The sequence below is a fragment of the Sprattus sprattus genome, assembly GCF_963457725.1.
Source record: "Sprattus sprattus genome assembly, chromosome: 2".
Lineage (NCBI taxonomy): Eukaryota > Metazoa > Chordata > Actinopteri > Clupeiformes > Clupeidae > Sprattus > Sprattus sprattus.
Genome location: NC_137921.1, coordinates 33890843 through 33907456, shown reverse-complemented (window position 1 = coordinate 33907456; position 16614 = coordinate 33890843).

The window sequence follows — 16614 nt, the reverse complement described above, 5'->3', positions numbered from 1 at the left end:
CTTGATTTTTGTCAACTCCATCATGAACATAAATATGCTTATGGAAATTATTTTAACTGATCTTATCAGAAATATTTTCACTTATTAGTTTTCCCAGTTCCCCTTATAATATACACAGGTCTTTAAATCATTAAAAACAAAAGTTTAGAGCCAAAGAAATCAATGTTTAATGAGTAGAATTGAAATCATATCACGAATTACATTTGTCTTTAACCTTCAGATTTAACAGAGACATTTTTAAGCATTAAAAATACATATCTACATTGGAAATGTGTTAATCTTTGAACAAATATCCTTCAAGGAATGAAACAGATACCATTTAATAAAAAAAACTATAAAAAATATATCTGAAGGAGTTGACACTCTATATCTAAACTAGATATAATTCGACACATGAAACTTAAATAGCAATAAAAATGCATAGGAAGTGATATTTTTGTTATAAACAACATTAAAATGATTAAATTGGACACTAAGATGGCCTTAGTCAACACCATCAGAGAAAGTCAACACCATCAGACACAAATTTTGATGGTGTTTGATGGTGTTTTGATGGTGTTGACGCCTGATGGTGTTGACAAAAAAAGTACATTTCTCCTTATATCACACAAGATTCTCACAGGAGCCATCTTGTTTATCATCTGTTGATCATGGTCCAGCCAATCTATATAAATAAACACTAGATTGCAGAACATTTTACTCTAATGTTGACTCTTTAGCCATTTTGGAGTTGATGCGCTATGGTTGTGACATGTGCATATTAGTAAATAGATATGAAAAACAAAGTATTATTAAAAACTTACCAGACCTCAAATTTTCTCATGTCACCAGGAAGACCAAGGAGGAAGGAAAGGGGTCCTTTGAGTTAAAGCTGCACTAAATTATTCCTGATTTTTTCCCCAATTTAAAAAAGTCTGATGGTGTTGACGAAAACTCTGGACACATGTTCAACTGACCAGAAAGTACATTCAAAATGTTTCAAAATATATATTTTTAATGTTTGTGAAATAAATACTATGTTATTTACATATGATATAGATAAAGTTCAATTTTATATCACTTTTCAGACTTTTTAAAGCATTGGAGTGTGATGTGACCTGCTTTCGGACATGGGTTTTTGTAGGTACTGGTCACATATCATATCATAAAGAATAAAAACTAAATGTTAGACAACAACAAAACACACTTTGTTGTGCTACCCTTGTCCTGTTGATGAGTTTGGTGAGGCTTTTAAAATATATTACGTACATTTTAAGATAAAAAAACTGTGATTTATGTCACGGACATGTTTTGTCCCAGGTCTCAAGAATCACTGATATGCACCATTAAGGTTTCTAAGCTCTAAACCCTTTACTTTTCGAGATACACAAGAAAAAACATTGCGTGGGGCGCTAAAAGCTTAAAATCACACACATTGTATTTCTACTTCAGCAGGAGCATTCAATATGGCATTATAAATGTCTTCGTAGCAATTTAAAAAACAGTATTAGGCCAATTCAATGTTCTTTTATTGAGGAGAGGATTAATTCCATTCCACCCACCCAATGTGTCATCTGACCTGATAAGCCAATGGCCACAGACCACACACCCACTGTTTACCTGTGCTCAGCCGGGTCCATGACAACAGATGAGGCCAGAACAAACACATGAGCACATTCAGAACAGACACTCAAACTGCACTTCCTCAGTACAATCATCGTCCAATCAGAGAGAGCTTTAGCCCTGTCTGACAACTTACCAGGATTCACTCCTCCCCATACTAACACATACCTGATGGCATCTGACCCTTCATCACCTTCATCACCCGAGCGAAAATTGAGATTTTGCCACTCCCTTTTAGCGCTCTTGCTTCTTTTATTAAGTCTTAACCACATAAACCAACTAAAAGGCCCTTACATTTGATTAAAACTAGACACTGACAAGGTTTTTTGGCTGAAAACAGTGTTTTAATTCTCATTTATCCATTTCAAATCTTTTCAACCACAACAAAACATAAACATATCATGAAAACTTCAGAAACTGGATCATGTTTCTTGATCAGATCTACCCAAGATTGCAGAATGTTACCCACTCAATCAGACAGGGAGACTGGTTCCTTTTTGTCAAACCATTCGTGAATGCTTACCTTCTTTGGACTTGGTAGAACAAACTACTCAAGGTGGGCTCCATTGTTTTTGAATTGCAACAACGGTTTGCAGACTTATATAACCATTTCATCAAAGGCGGTTGCGCGTCTCTCAAATCGACAAGGTAGTGGGGTAGTGGGGACATGGCATTGGAAAAGGCATACAATAAGCCTGCCAAGATAGCAGGAGGCCTCATCGGAATCACTGCTCAAAAGAAGGTGGTTGCTTTATGGGTAATAGTTAAACATGGGAAGGATAAGCATCTCACTAATGTAATGGAGTGGTGCAGCATTGGCCGAGACAGGGATACAGAGCTAGACCGGCACCACAACAGCAGCCAAACTGAGCAACAGTCGAGTGAGGCAGCTGCTTCAATACTTGAGACTGGTTGGCAGTCCTTTTGACAGTGATGACACAGCGCTCAGAAATGTTTGTACTAAAGCTAGTATAGCACATAACGTTGTATCTGGAATCCTCAAGTGCATTGATGTCGGTGAAACTAGCTACAAGGTATATGTAAAAGACTGCCTGGTTCTCAAAGTTTCATCCATCTATGACACTATTTCCACCAACAAAAATGTTGTCACGCCCAACCCTGAAGTGCAGACAGCTGGTCCAAGCAAGAAGGTGATTAACTGCAAGAGTGATGACTCTGATGCACCTCACTTCATTGACAACGCTAAAGAGCGAGGTTTTTCAATCGAGGAACTGTTGAAATTTGAGATATCTCCCATATCCTTCTTCCTGACAAGGGAGACAAACGCTGGGATTTCATTGGCTAAGGCTGATAAATCCGCATTGACAAGAGCTCTCGTCAATGAGCTTCCGAAGGATGATAGAAACGTTATTACTGAAATCAATCCACAGATGACGGTGATTGATTTTATGGCATTCATCTGAAAATTACCAATCAAAAAGATGAATTTAGGAAATTACGGGGAACTTGCAGACACACTGCTGAGCCATATTGTTGCTGCATCAAGGGGTTCATCACGGATTGATATCGTTTTTGACTCCTACAATGATGCACCAATCAAAGATGGTGAACGATCAAGGAGAGGAAACGCTGGACACATAACAGTCACCATCAAGAGTAACAGGCAAAAACTCCCTGTTGACATGCAGTTGTTCTGGAACTCAGCTGAGAACAAAGTACAAATCCAGAATTACTTCATGAACTGGGTAGTTAAGAACTACCATGGGCCTTTGAAATTTTATTTTGGCAGGTTTGATGGAATGTCCTGCATGAAACTGGTTAGCAGACAGTGCAGTAACATTCCTCAGCTGAAAATCCACATTGCATTCACATTTGCAAGTAGTGGCAAAATATAGAGATTGCATGCTGTAAACAAACTGTGGGGTATTTTTTACACATTCAGTTTGTGACATTATGGCAACTTATTTCTTGTTTAGTTAACAAAGGTGAACATTTTGAATTTTTGTTGAACACTCAAGTAAATGCACCAGGACCATTTCAAGCCACCATCTTCTCTTAAAAAAAACCTGACAAAGCAATGACCAGCTGCTTAAATAATTGTATTTATTTCCACAAAGTTGCACATTGAGGGATACTTCCACATCTTGGTGACCACATTGTTCCTGGTATAAAATGGAAAAAAGCACATATTCTGACACCTGAAGTCTCCTCAATTATTCTTGTTCTGGAAATATTTATTAAAAGGAATGTAGCCAGCATGTCATGTGGGACTAACGGGTGTGTTCTCCACTGGACTAATGAGTGCGCTCAGGGTTCATGAATGGGTAATTCTGAGAGAACACCTGGCTCCGAGATTTGGTCTTGGTCTTTGGTTGGTCAGGATCAGAGGGATTAGGAAACTTGACAAAAAAAGGTTTGAAGAGTTCATTGTAGAAGGGGATCTGCTCCTGCAGACTCTGTTGTGGTGGAGGTGCTGCTGAGGCACATTTTTTATCACGGCAGCTGGGTGCTGGCAGTTCAGTTGAAGGTTCTTCTGTAGTAGTTGGAGCTGCAGTAGTTTGGGAGGGAGCCTTCGCTGGCATGAAAGGGTTAGAGTATCCTGTGTACATGAAGTAGGGGTTAATCAACTGTTGCTGCTGCTGCATCAACTGTTGCTGCTGAGGATGCATTTGTGGAGGAAGCTTAGATGCTGTGGATGAAGTTGCTTCTGTAGTAGTTGGAGCTGCAGTAGTTTGGGAGGGAGCCTTCACTGGCATGAAAGGGTATCCTTGGTGCATGAAGTAAGACTGCATCAACTGTTGCTGTTGCTGCTGAGGATGCATTTGTGGAGGAAGCTTGGAGGCTGTAAGAAATGAAGGAGGTTTCTTTGTTTCCGATGCAGCAATCTTTATTCCAGTAATGTGCAGTGACGAAGCAGCCTTACTCCGGATTCAGCATGGTAGCACTGAATCACAAGCATTCACAATTCTAGGCATATATACTGTTTTAAGACCACTCCTAGGCCTCTAATGTAAATGAGCTAGGCTTGTAATGCAAACAGGTCTGGCAACCTTTTGTTGTGGTGTATGATAATCTGGTTTCTCTGTCTGAGATGGTTCTCAATGGCCTCCCCCATTCCCATACTATGATTAATTGCAGTCACTCACACCTCAGTTTGCTTCCTGACCCCAGGTGTCTGAGGAAATCCAGTGTGGGACTTTCTCTTTGTGACCATGATAAGATAACCATTTTGGGTATTCTGCTGGTGGTCACAGCAGCTGCTTGATCATGAATCTTACAGTCCACCCCTTGATGCTATGAAGCCATACATAGCATCAAATCAACTTTCTTTCTCAGAGTCACAGCTTTCACAGAGTTGTCCAGTGGCGGGTGATGTCCTGCCTTAGGTTGCCCCCTCTGTGGCCATTAGGGAGTCTTACCCGTCATTGGACTCATCACCCTCGCATACACTGGTCATCTCCCAGCCCCAATAGGTAACTTATCAGGGGGTCATTCTGTAATTTGATACTATAAGATAAATATCTTTTATCGGGTTTGGAGAAGCATTTGAGAACCACCACAGCCAATGAGACAGTCTAAGATAATTGAGTAAAACACAAAGGCATCTGACATCCTAAACACAAGTAAATATAAATGTAAATGGTCCCAATTGTTATCAAACATCAAAGCATACATCTTCTTTTCATCTTTTCGTGTTTGTTCGTGTGTGTGTGTGTGTGTCTGTGTTTTGTGGGTTCGTTCGGGTAAGGATATGCACCCAGTGGTGGATATGCATATTTGTCCTGGGGAAAATCACTTTATCAAATTTCAGAGAAGACGCTCTCTGATTCTCTCATTGTCTTTCTTGTCCATGCACTCTATTGAGTGTGCCTTTCACCTTTCAGCAGATGAAGCTCTGAAAAGTGTCGAGATCTTTGATTGTCCATTGGGTTGCTTTCTTTATTGTCTTCATCAGTTGTGGTCCATTTCATTCCATCAGTCAATCTCTTAAGGTGCATCTCTGGGCTTGTGGATCTCAGATCCATGTATGGTCTCAGGTCCTTTGGATTCCTGGTCTGTAGAAACCTGTTGTGTGGTGGCCGTCTGGATTTTTCTTGTTGGTCCCAGTTATGCTTTGTGGTGGCCCTTGTCCACACCTCAAGCCTCTGGTCACCCAAATGGACTCCGGTCCCACAGGTTCCATTTCCACAAGTGGTATCCCTTTACATTGGGTTAGTCATCTGGTGTCTGAAATTTTATATAAAAGAAAAGAAATAATGTTGCCCCCCCCTTTCCCGACAAGAATTTCCACACATCCAACATGTATCAACAACACAAACATAATCAAAACACAACATAAAAACAGGATTACAAATATAAACTCCCCCCCTTTTTGATACAGCACACATTTTCAAAGTGTGCTACTATCAGCATCATTTGGAATCCCAATGTTTTGGCTGCTTGTGTCTGAGTAACAGCCATTCTCTTCAAGCAGTGATTTGTCTGGCCAGGTGTTAATAGGTTCCTCTTGTGGTCTATTGTCTTGATGCAATGTCAGTTGACTCTGTAGACTATGTACTTTGTGAAATAGTTCTTGATAGTTGTCCCTTGTTGTCTGTGAAGAGTTACAACTTCTGGCTATGTGTCCACTCTTTCCACAAGAAAAACAAACAACATTCCGTTTTTCTGATCTGTTCTGATTTCTGCAGTTCCTTGCTATGTGTCCCTCTTTTCCACATGAATGACAGTCAATGCCTTGATGTCTTCCCACTCTGTCTTGGCAATGTCTTGCAATGTGACCCTGTTCTCCACATGCATAACAAACATAGCGTTCATACCTTCCCCCACTACCAGGGCAGTGTCTTGCAATGTGCCCATCTTCTCCACATGAATAACATATAACACCCACTGGATTGCTTCTCCTGAAGCCATTACCTCTGTGTTGCCAACTAGACGAACTGGTTTCTGGCCCTCTTTGTCTCCTGTTCTGCTGGGCAAGCTTACATCCTACAACTGTAGCGGGGTGTGATTTCTTAGAAGTGGCTTGATTGTTGTAAAATTGTGTCATTTTAGCAATAATTTCGTCATAGCCTGAGAGATGAGTCACAAACATTTCTATGGCAGAGCGAGTCTGGGGATCACTCTTGTTGATCAAAGCATATTTATAGCCAATATCCTCAGTCATGATGTCAGGGTTACCACTGTACGTCGTGAAAGCTTCCAGTAACCTATGTGCAAAAGCTGCGGGATGTTCTCCTTTTGTCATTGCCACCTCTGCTAACTTTCCTGGATTGACAGATGCAATCCCCAAAACCTCCAGTAGTGCTTTTTTTCGGTCCTGATTATTTCCCATCCTATTCTTCACTTTATCTGTCAAGGCTCTTGATAATGTAGATGGAAGGCACAGGCTCAACACAACACAAGCATCAAAATCTGTCAATCTGTATATGTCCACGCAGTTCTCCAGACTGGATAGAAATTCTACAGGATCCTGTGTCCCAGGTTCAAATATTCCCACACTCTGTACCACTACTGCTAACTCTGAGGGGCTAAGCCATTTTATGGTGTGTGACATAACCTCCTCACTTGCTCCATTCCGCACAATGGTGGAGTTAATTGGTGCCATTGGGTACTTTACCGTGACACCTGAATATTGGCACTGACTATCCTGTGAACCTGACTGTTTCTTGCAACATTCCTCATTGACGGCATTGCTGCTGCCAATATCAGATGTGCTAATGGAGAACTGGCTAACCCTATGTACCACCACATCTAACTCACGTGACAACACTTCCACTGATGATTTCAACAAGTTGTTTTTAGCCATGAGAGTTTCCATTTCTTTCTGCAACTGCCCATTTTCTCTTTTCAAAAGCGTTTCAGTAATCTGAAGATTTTCTATGTGTGCCAAGCCGTCATTAAGACGTGATAAGAGTGAATTATTCTCTTCTTTCAGTAGGTCTCTCTTTGCTTCTACGTCGTCTAATCTTTTCTTGGTCACTTTGTATGTGGCAAGAAGTCCTTGAAGGGCATTTGCAACTTTCCCTTTTTTGTGTTTTGGTATCTTGGCATAATCTTCGAACTGGGACCCTGCCCACTCGTAGGGCGTATCCTCTGCGTTCTCTATTCCGTCAAATATTCCATGCGAACCGTGTTTCCTGATGTATTGAACAATAATATCTTCCATTCTAAAGTTAAAACAAACAAAAAAAAAACTAACAACAACAATCTCCGTTTTATGTCAATCAATCTTGGTATTATGCTTCTTATGTCACGTATTGGCTAGGCTATGACGTTTCCGTCCTCAACAATGAAATAGCGCCTTTCAACAGTCAACCCCACAATTGAAATTCAAATGATTTATCTTTCCCGTTAAGTCGGATCCTATCACAAGCTTATGGATTTGTGCCGTAAAATCTGAATGTATGTCTATGATGCTTCATGTTCAACTACTGGCTATTATCCAGACAATTTATGCCACAATTCGTCGGGCTGACTACTACACTAGTTTCTCACACTCACCAATACACCGGTTAATAATTATGCCTCTGTCCGTCAGGCACAACAGTATGTGTTCTTGAAATTGCCTTAGGCAACAGGACTTAGTGCCTAAACCACACTACTTTTCAGCTACTTGTTTCAGTTACTTCAAAAAAAACGCTTTCACAGTCTGGCCTTTGTTTCAATTACTTTAGGTTTTCTGATACAATTCTATTACCACACTACTTCGGGCTGATTCAGTTACTTTAGAAAAACTGCACAGAGCTAACCCACAGCCAGACACCTCCTGCTTATTAATGGAATAAAGACATGAAACAGATCAATTCTATTCTTAAACCTCCTTTCTAGGTTGTTTTAAACGTGCAAATTTCCTAAAAAAAAAAAAGTTTTTTTAGTAGAATACTTACCAATTCCCCTCTTCTTCTTTTTTTTTTTTTTTTTTTTGAAATTGCAAGATGGGCTGGCTCGCCAATTGTAAGAAATGAAGGAGGTTTCTTTGTTTCCGATGCAGCAATCTTTATTCCAGTAATGTGCAGTGACGAAGCAGCCTTACTCCGGATTCAGCATGGTAGCACTGAATCACAAGCATTCACAATTCTAGGCATATATACTGTTTTAAGACCACTCCTAGGCCTCTAATGTAAATGAGCTAGGCTTGTAATGCAAACAGGTCTGGCAACCTTTTGTTGTGGTGTATGATAATCTGGTTTCTCTGTCTGAGATGGTTCTCAATGGCCTCCCCCATTCCCATACTATGATTAATTGCAGTCACTCACACCTCAGTTTGCTTCCTGACCCCAGGTGTCTGAGGAAATCCAGTGTGGGACTTTCTCTTTGTGACCATGATAAGATAACCATTTTGGGTATTCTGCTGGTGGTCACAGCAGCTGCTTGATCATGAATCTTACAAGGCAGTGGATGAAGTTGCTTCTGTAGTAGTTGGAGCTGCAGTCGTTTGGGAGGGAGCCTTAACTTGCATGGAAGGGTTAGAGTATCCTGTGTACATGAAGTAGGGGTTAATACACTTTTGCTGCTGTTGCATCAACTGTTGCTGCTGCTGATGGATTTGAGGAGGAAGCTTGGAGGCACTGGATGAGGTTGCTTCTGTAGTTGTTGGAGCTTCAGTAGTTTGGGAGGGAGCCTTCACTGGCATGAAAGGGTATCCTGGGTGCGTGAAGTAGGGATTAATCCACTGTTGCTGCTGCTGCTGCATCAACTGTTGCTGCTGCATTTGTGGAGGAAGCTTGGAGGCAGTTGATGAAGGTGCTTCTGTAGTTGTTGGAGCTTCAGTAGTTTGGAAGGGGCTTTCACTGGCATGGAAGGGTTAGAGTATCCTGTGCACATTAAGTAGGGATTAATAAACTGTTGCTGCTGTTGTTGCTGCTGATGGATTTGAGGAGGAAGCTTGGAGGCAGTGGATGAAGTTGCTTCTGTAGAAGTTGGAGCTGCAGTCGTTTGGGAGGGAGCCTTAACTGGCATGGAAGGGTTAGAGTATCCTGTGTACATGAAGTAGGGGTTAATAAACTGTTGCTGCTGTTGTTGCTGCTGATGGATTTGAGGAGGAAGCTTGGAGGCAGTGGATGAAGGTGCTTCTGTAGTTGTTGGAGCTGCAGTAGTTTGGGAGGGAGCCTTCACTGGCATGGAAGGGTATGCTGGGTGCGTGAAGTAAGACTGCATCAACTGCTGCTGCTGTTGCATTTGTGGAGGAAGCTTGGATGCAGTAGATGCAATTACTTCTGTAGGAGCAGGAGTATGCTGAAGTGGTGGATCCTTAGGAGATTGTGAGGCTTGAGTTGACATAGGGCAAGAAAGGGTTACTGGATTGCCTTGCCATAACATCTGGAGCAAATGGTTGCCATCCTGGAGGGAAAATAAATAAATAAATAAATACCAATAAGAAGATGCAGTCATGCCCAGTATTCAAACTACACACCATCCTACATGAGCTGGAATGCTAAAGATTTACTTCAGGGTCTTTTTGGCACCATCTCCAGAACTAATTCTGGTTTGAAGGTTATGTACACCCAGTTGGCATGTACATGCACACTACAGGCTGTGTGTAAGGCCTGATCCATCAAATTAGCCAAGTAAATATAGGCTACTAAATTTACAGAAAGGTTGAGTCAAAAAGGTAGGAGAACAGGACAACATTACAGGGGGGAAAAAGTTTACACCATGCACACAACAGTAAACACATCTTGGTTTAGGTAGATCCTAGCAAGCAAAAGAACATATACAGTAATACAACTCGGGTCACAGGCCCAGAATGGGGGAAATAGCCAAGCAACGAGCAGTTAAGTTAGTGAATGTGGCTTATTCCAAGACCTTACCCACCTCATACATGCAAAATACAGTGTTAAAGGCTAGCCTAGCACAAAACCCTCCTGCTTCTGGTCAACATCAGCATCTCCTCTGAGGGGTCATTCACCTACTGGCTGTAGCATGAATTATTGCTAAGTTAGCCTTGTTGCGGTCCCATTAACAATGCTTTAACAGCGCCCAATTTAGTTTACTGCTACATTCTCAAGTAAATGGACGTTGTTTACTTCACTTCTGGTCACAGAATGTCAAGAGAAATGAACAGAAGACCAACAGTGTCTCAAAGTGACAGCACATTTTAGAGTAGGATTTGTTTCCATTTCAGGTGGCTTGCATGTTGTTGGGGTTTCGTAATTTATTTAAGAGCTACATTTTAGAATGTTCATAATATATTTCATGATTTGATATTAAAGGCACCCCATGGTCAGCAGCAGTCCAACAACTAGCCTAGGTAGAAGAAAAAAAAAGAAATACAAAAATTCCATAGCTGATAAAAATGGAAATGCCTTCTGGGTGCCATGAGTGCATTTACTCCTACACTATTGGTAAGTCACCTTATAGTTTATAGATGACAAAGCCTACCTGATTTATAACATCACAACCATCATAGGGGATGAGAAACAGAAGGCCCAGTACGGTCCTGGACACAGAGTAACCACAGTCCTGCGGCAGCTGGTTTAGCGAGAGGGGTTTTCCTCCTGCTGGAAAAGAAAGGACACCAAGTCTTGAGGTTCATTACGAGAGTTTACAATGACCCCACCACAAACAAGGAACAGAAAGGTTAAGAGTCTACTGAATCTGACAAGCCTTTGTATTAGTGTAGCCAGCGAGTGGCCCCGGTGAGTTGCTGAAAATATTTGTCCCCAAAACGAGCAGTCGGCAGAAGCCCAAGATTAAAGAACTACCCAATATAAGCCATTTACCTCCGTCTAGCTGAAGTGAAGAGAATCCAGGGCCTTGGGCCGAGAACATCATGAGGTCCTTAGTACATGACACAGATGGTCGCATACTAGCCCAGGCTGCCTTAGAAGAACTGGAGTCATCAATGACATCTTGTCCACCCACCAACCCACCAGCGTCGGCTTGAATGTTAAAGCCATCCTCTTCAGGGTCCTCGCTAATGTGTCGATTTCCTTCATTTTTTACTGGGCCAAAATCAGGAATATCTCCTCTGCCGAACAGAATGGTCCCCACTCTAACATCATCTGTTTTTCCTCTGTGTGTTTCTCTTGTCTTCGCATGATTTCGAGGCTCACACAGCATATTTGGCTGAAACAAAGAAAAACAAGACACAAAAGTAAAACAACATCCCTGTTTGGTTTAAACCTCATTTTGGAAATTTCGTTCATAAACAGGGAGCTGAATCAACGCGTGTCTCGCGACTCTTTTAGTTGGGTATAAAGCCTGTGGTTCCCAATTAACATCAATTGATGCCAGTCCAAACGATATCGCTAAATACTCATTGAGTTAACAGCTGAACAAAGTTGTAGTAATTTTCCCATAAAGGACGAACTGTGTGCCGATCTAAATTGTCCGAAAGTCTCGTAGAGGACATAGCCTATTATTTTTTTTTAACTCTAAAGACTTATTATCTCTAGATACCAAATGGCGGCTGCCCTACTCATTTAATCTTTGATGTAGTTGACCATAGACCTACCCGAGCATATCAGAAATCTGATTCACATTAACAAAGATCTGTAGTAGCAAAAGGTAAAAGGCTCCTCATTGCTTTTCCTGTCCATTTAGGGAAGTCTTTCTGGCAAGACATCCAGAATTGGATGAGCGGTCTTGTGTCGTATGTATTCCTGTATGGACTGTCAGTGGATAGTTCAATGAGCTGATCTTCCTCTGTCACCGTTAAGTTTGAGCCATCTGCTGCACTGTCTTTGAATGGGAACTGTAACCATGTCTTGTCTTTGCACCACAACTCAGCCTAAGAGAAGTATTTCCCAAACTCATCATCAAGTGCCTCCAAATGTGCAACAATTGTGTGTGTTAGGTGATGACACAGCGCTGCAGATTAACTTTTACAGATTTTTACAGATGGAAACATGGAAAAAGTGCCCTTTCTGACTCGATCCCTCCATCTGCTGATTTTCTTCAAAAAGCCCTCTATCCTGTCATTAGATTAGATTAGATTAAATTAGATTCAACTTTATTGTCATTGTACAGAGTACAAGTACTGAGACAACGAAATGCAGTTTAGCCAAAGTGCAGAGTATGTGCATATGTAAAGTGGAATAAGTGAATAAATAAGATATGTACAGTAAGAAATAGATATGTAATATGAACAGAATTGGGACTAGCAGCAATTGAGGTAAGAAGTGTATAAAAAGTGCAGGTGTAAGCATTAGTGGTGGTAATAAGTGAAATTAAGTGAATAAGGTAGTAGTAATAATGTTTGTATAAAGAACGTTGTATGATGTCAGTTAAAACAGTTAGTAATAAGTGGGATATACAGTAGTAAAAAAAAGACATTCTGGTGTAAATGTTCAGTGGCGCTGGGTGACGTGTGTATTATGTCCTTGCATAGATCTCTTCAGTCTGTTCAGTTCACAGTAAAGGTCTGAAAGATATGCAAGCTTGGGAAGCCAGGCATTGTCACTCAAATGTTTGGCCAGCTCTGCAGAGTTGTGGGTTAATTTCACTGAGGAGGCAGACTACACAACATGCGGGTGCACAAACACAGGAACATGTGTACGTGTATGTGTGATGTGTAGACTAGAGAGTAGAGTGACAAAGCCCAAAGATCAGCATCCAATGTATTTAATACAGCAAAGTGAAGGAAAACTACAACTTGCATAAAGCTGTGGACCCAGTGCCTACTATACTGCTGACTGATACCGCATCAGCTGTATTGGCAAAAAGGCTTTTTTGCATTGTCATTGTGGATTATTGTGTGAAGATTGATGAGTCAAATTAATGATCCACTCTGTGGGGTTTTGGCGACTCAGTAGATTTGTTTATTTATGGCCATTCATGGGATCTCTATGGCTAAGTGGATTTTGGCTGTGCAACACCTTAAATTCTTCGGACCCAATAATTTCATACAAGTATTCGAAATCAGTAACAATTTCAACAATTCCATGTCATCATGCATGGATGTGACAAAGGCTGCGTGTACCTTTGTAGGTATCAGTGTTTTGCTACAAAATGATTTATCCTCCATATAGTTGTGTGGCAGGTTGGGCAACGCCTCCACAGTTAGTCCCCCATTCAACCTGACCTCCCAGGTGCAATGCGTGGAGTAATGGCAACACAGATTGGCTGGCGGGCTCATGTGTTTAGGTATAAGTCCGCGGCATAGCACCAGTAGATACTCTTTGCCTACCTGTCGTGTTTGCTTCCGGGGTGCCCCATTAGTTGGAATGGTGGGGTGGCTTTCATATCTGGCACGTTCAGACGAATGCTAGTTAAGGTAAGCCACTTTTGACGTTTAGCCACATCGGCCAGTGCTAGACCGTTTCATAGGTTTTAATACTGCTGTGTTACATGTCTATGTAGTGGGATTCATTTGCGGTTACTAGCAAGGCTAGTGTTACATTGCGTGGATACCGGGTGCTCAGTGGGAATCAGCTGGAGGTAGGCTGATTCGTTTAATCATACCGCGCTGTGTTTTCTACGTGCACTTTTAAGGCATGAATGACGATACTATTTGTATTCTTTGTTACGTTAGCCGGAGCAGAGCTTCCATAGCTGCGTCCGTGGCCTGTTCCTGAGCCTGCAGTAATTGCTGCTCTGTCTACAACGCAGAGACCCAACAAGTGTCCCCGCTCCACTTCAAGGCTGCTGTTCTGTGTGACTGTATAAGTACATGTTTTCTTGTCGGTGTCTTTATTGGTTTTACGCATGTACGGGGCTTGCTTCGGTGATGCTGCTGTCCATTTCCGCCTGACCTTGTATGTTTTGTTCCTTGACATTCATGCATGATTCCGTTCGTTTATTTTGCTTTAGCGCATGATTCTGTTTTGTTTGGTTCTTTTACGTTAGCGCACGATCCCGTTTATTTTGCTTTGTGCATGATCTCGTTTGGTTGCTGCTTTGCTTTAGCGCATGATTCTGTTTTGTTGGTCGTTTCTTTTGTGTTAGCGCATCTGTTTGGTCTGTCTTTACATTAGTGCATGATCTCTGGTGCTTTAGTGCATTCTGTTTTGTTTCTTTGATTTACTGCCTGTTTTGTTAATTGTGGTTGTGGGACTCTGGCTTAATCATCGTATAACCTAAGTCTGCTTCTCGAAGTGTGTGTGTGTGTGTGTGTGTGTGCGTGGGTGTGTCTGTGTGTGTGATTTAAAGTACTACAGGTCACTGTTATCAGGACTGTTCGTTCCTGCTGGCCGCCCCTGTGGCTCCAGTGGACTGCCAGAGGTCCTCTGTTCCTAACCTCCCGCCCAAAGCTAAGTAGCTCTCCATAGCGCAGCGCAGTGTAGTTACTTAGGCTACTCTTAATGCCTCTTGGTTGGTATTGCTAATTCCAGTGCCTCTCTACCCCTCTCCTCTCCCTGGACAGGTGCAGTGGGTGCTACCCGAGCGACAGGCGGACCCCTAGGTGGTGGAGCTCCCCCCTCTCACTTTTCCCTTGCTGTGAGCACAACGGTTGCCCTACTTTGCAGTGCATATTTGTTTCCATACACGTGTGGTGTGCCTTCTGGGCCTCTCCCCTCCCCCTATCGGGAAGTCCTGCTCGCCTTGGTAAGCCCTTGCCCTGCTCCACCTACACTATCCCAGGCTACTGGCCCATCAGCAAAGCTTCGACCCTTCTCGCAGGCTCCTTATTGGGGCCCTAGCCTATTGAATGCCACTTCCATCTGTATGTCTATGGCTGGAAGTACTACATTAGTTGCTGTGTGTGCTATGATATGCAGGTGTGTCTAAAACAGCCCTATATGGTCAGTTGTGTGAGAGGCAACGGCCCGTGTTGAAATTGTTCTGTATTTGACCTGTCCTGTTTTATTATTCTCCTGACGCCTGTTAATAAATGATTATTTATGGAATTCCTGTCTTTTGCCAATGAGTGTTACGAACTTGTTTGCCTTGTTATATGTAAGGTAAGATAAAGTCTATTCCTAGGGTGACTCCCTAGGTGGCGTAGTCGACATCTAGTATCTTGTCCAAATTTCCTCGCCACTGTCACAGTTGCATTATTGGTGTGCTAAATGATGTATAGAATGTACATCTCCAGTCTCATTACTGCTGGAGGAGATGGATCTGCCCACAGCTGCTGAGAGCATTGGCACAGGACCATGCAAACAGGAACGTGGCACAAGCAATAAAGAGCAGGGTTAGATCTAAGTTCACATTAAGGATTTGCCCTTCAGAAATGTACGCTATCTCGGCTCCTTCACTCGCAGCTTCTCAACCATCTTCTTCTCAGCAGTTTTTTCCATCTCAGTCATCCAACACTCTCTGCCACTCCATGTCTCTCTGACTGGGTTTCTTCTCGTCTTTTGTGAATAGAGATGTTCAGTATGAGAAAAATAAGGGGTTTTTCGAACATTAAAGCATATAAAACTATGGTAGTAGTTCACAATTTTTTAAATTATGAACACTGAAAATGAGGTCCCCTTAAAAAAATAACCAGGGCACATGTGGGAAAACAGGGGGAGGAAAACTGCACATTTAGCAAAGTTACACCTGTGTTCACAACCATGCTGCTCGATATGGAGGCAAGACACATACTCACAGGGCCAACTGGCTGACTTTCATATGTACATTATAAATATGGAATAACACTGGCATTAAAAACTGCAGCACTACCAAAAATAACAGGAGAGCTCCAATCTTACAAGCCCCTCACCTGCCTCGTCCGGCTGGCTTCACCACGGCCCAAAAACAACAGCATTTCAGGATGTTCATTAGTCTAAAGTTCGAGAATGTAGTGCACAGATGTTATGCAGACCGTTTGGTATTTATTCAGGAGCTATGAAGGGCACAGTTTAGAGGATGCCCTACATTGGACAACCTGTCAAGAGTATGATCAACAAGCACTCACAAAGCCCATCTTTTGTGAAAAATGGGGCCCCTTGTTAAGACCAGGTAAACATTAACTCCTTTTCAAGAAACAAACATAGGTTGTCCCTGGAAACAAGAGAGGCATTTAATATAATGAGCCCTCTGACTTTCCATGCCCTCTCAAAAATACAGAGTAAATACTTGCACAGAGTGAAAAATAAACACCGGTAATTCTGTCCCTCCATAAAACTTCCTACTGTCATTAATTTTTCTTCCTCTCAGCAGACACAGACAGAACAGACC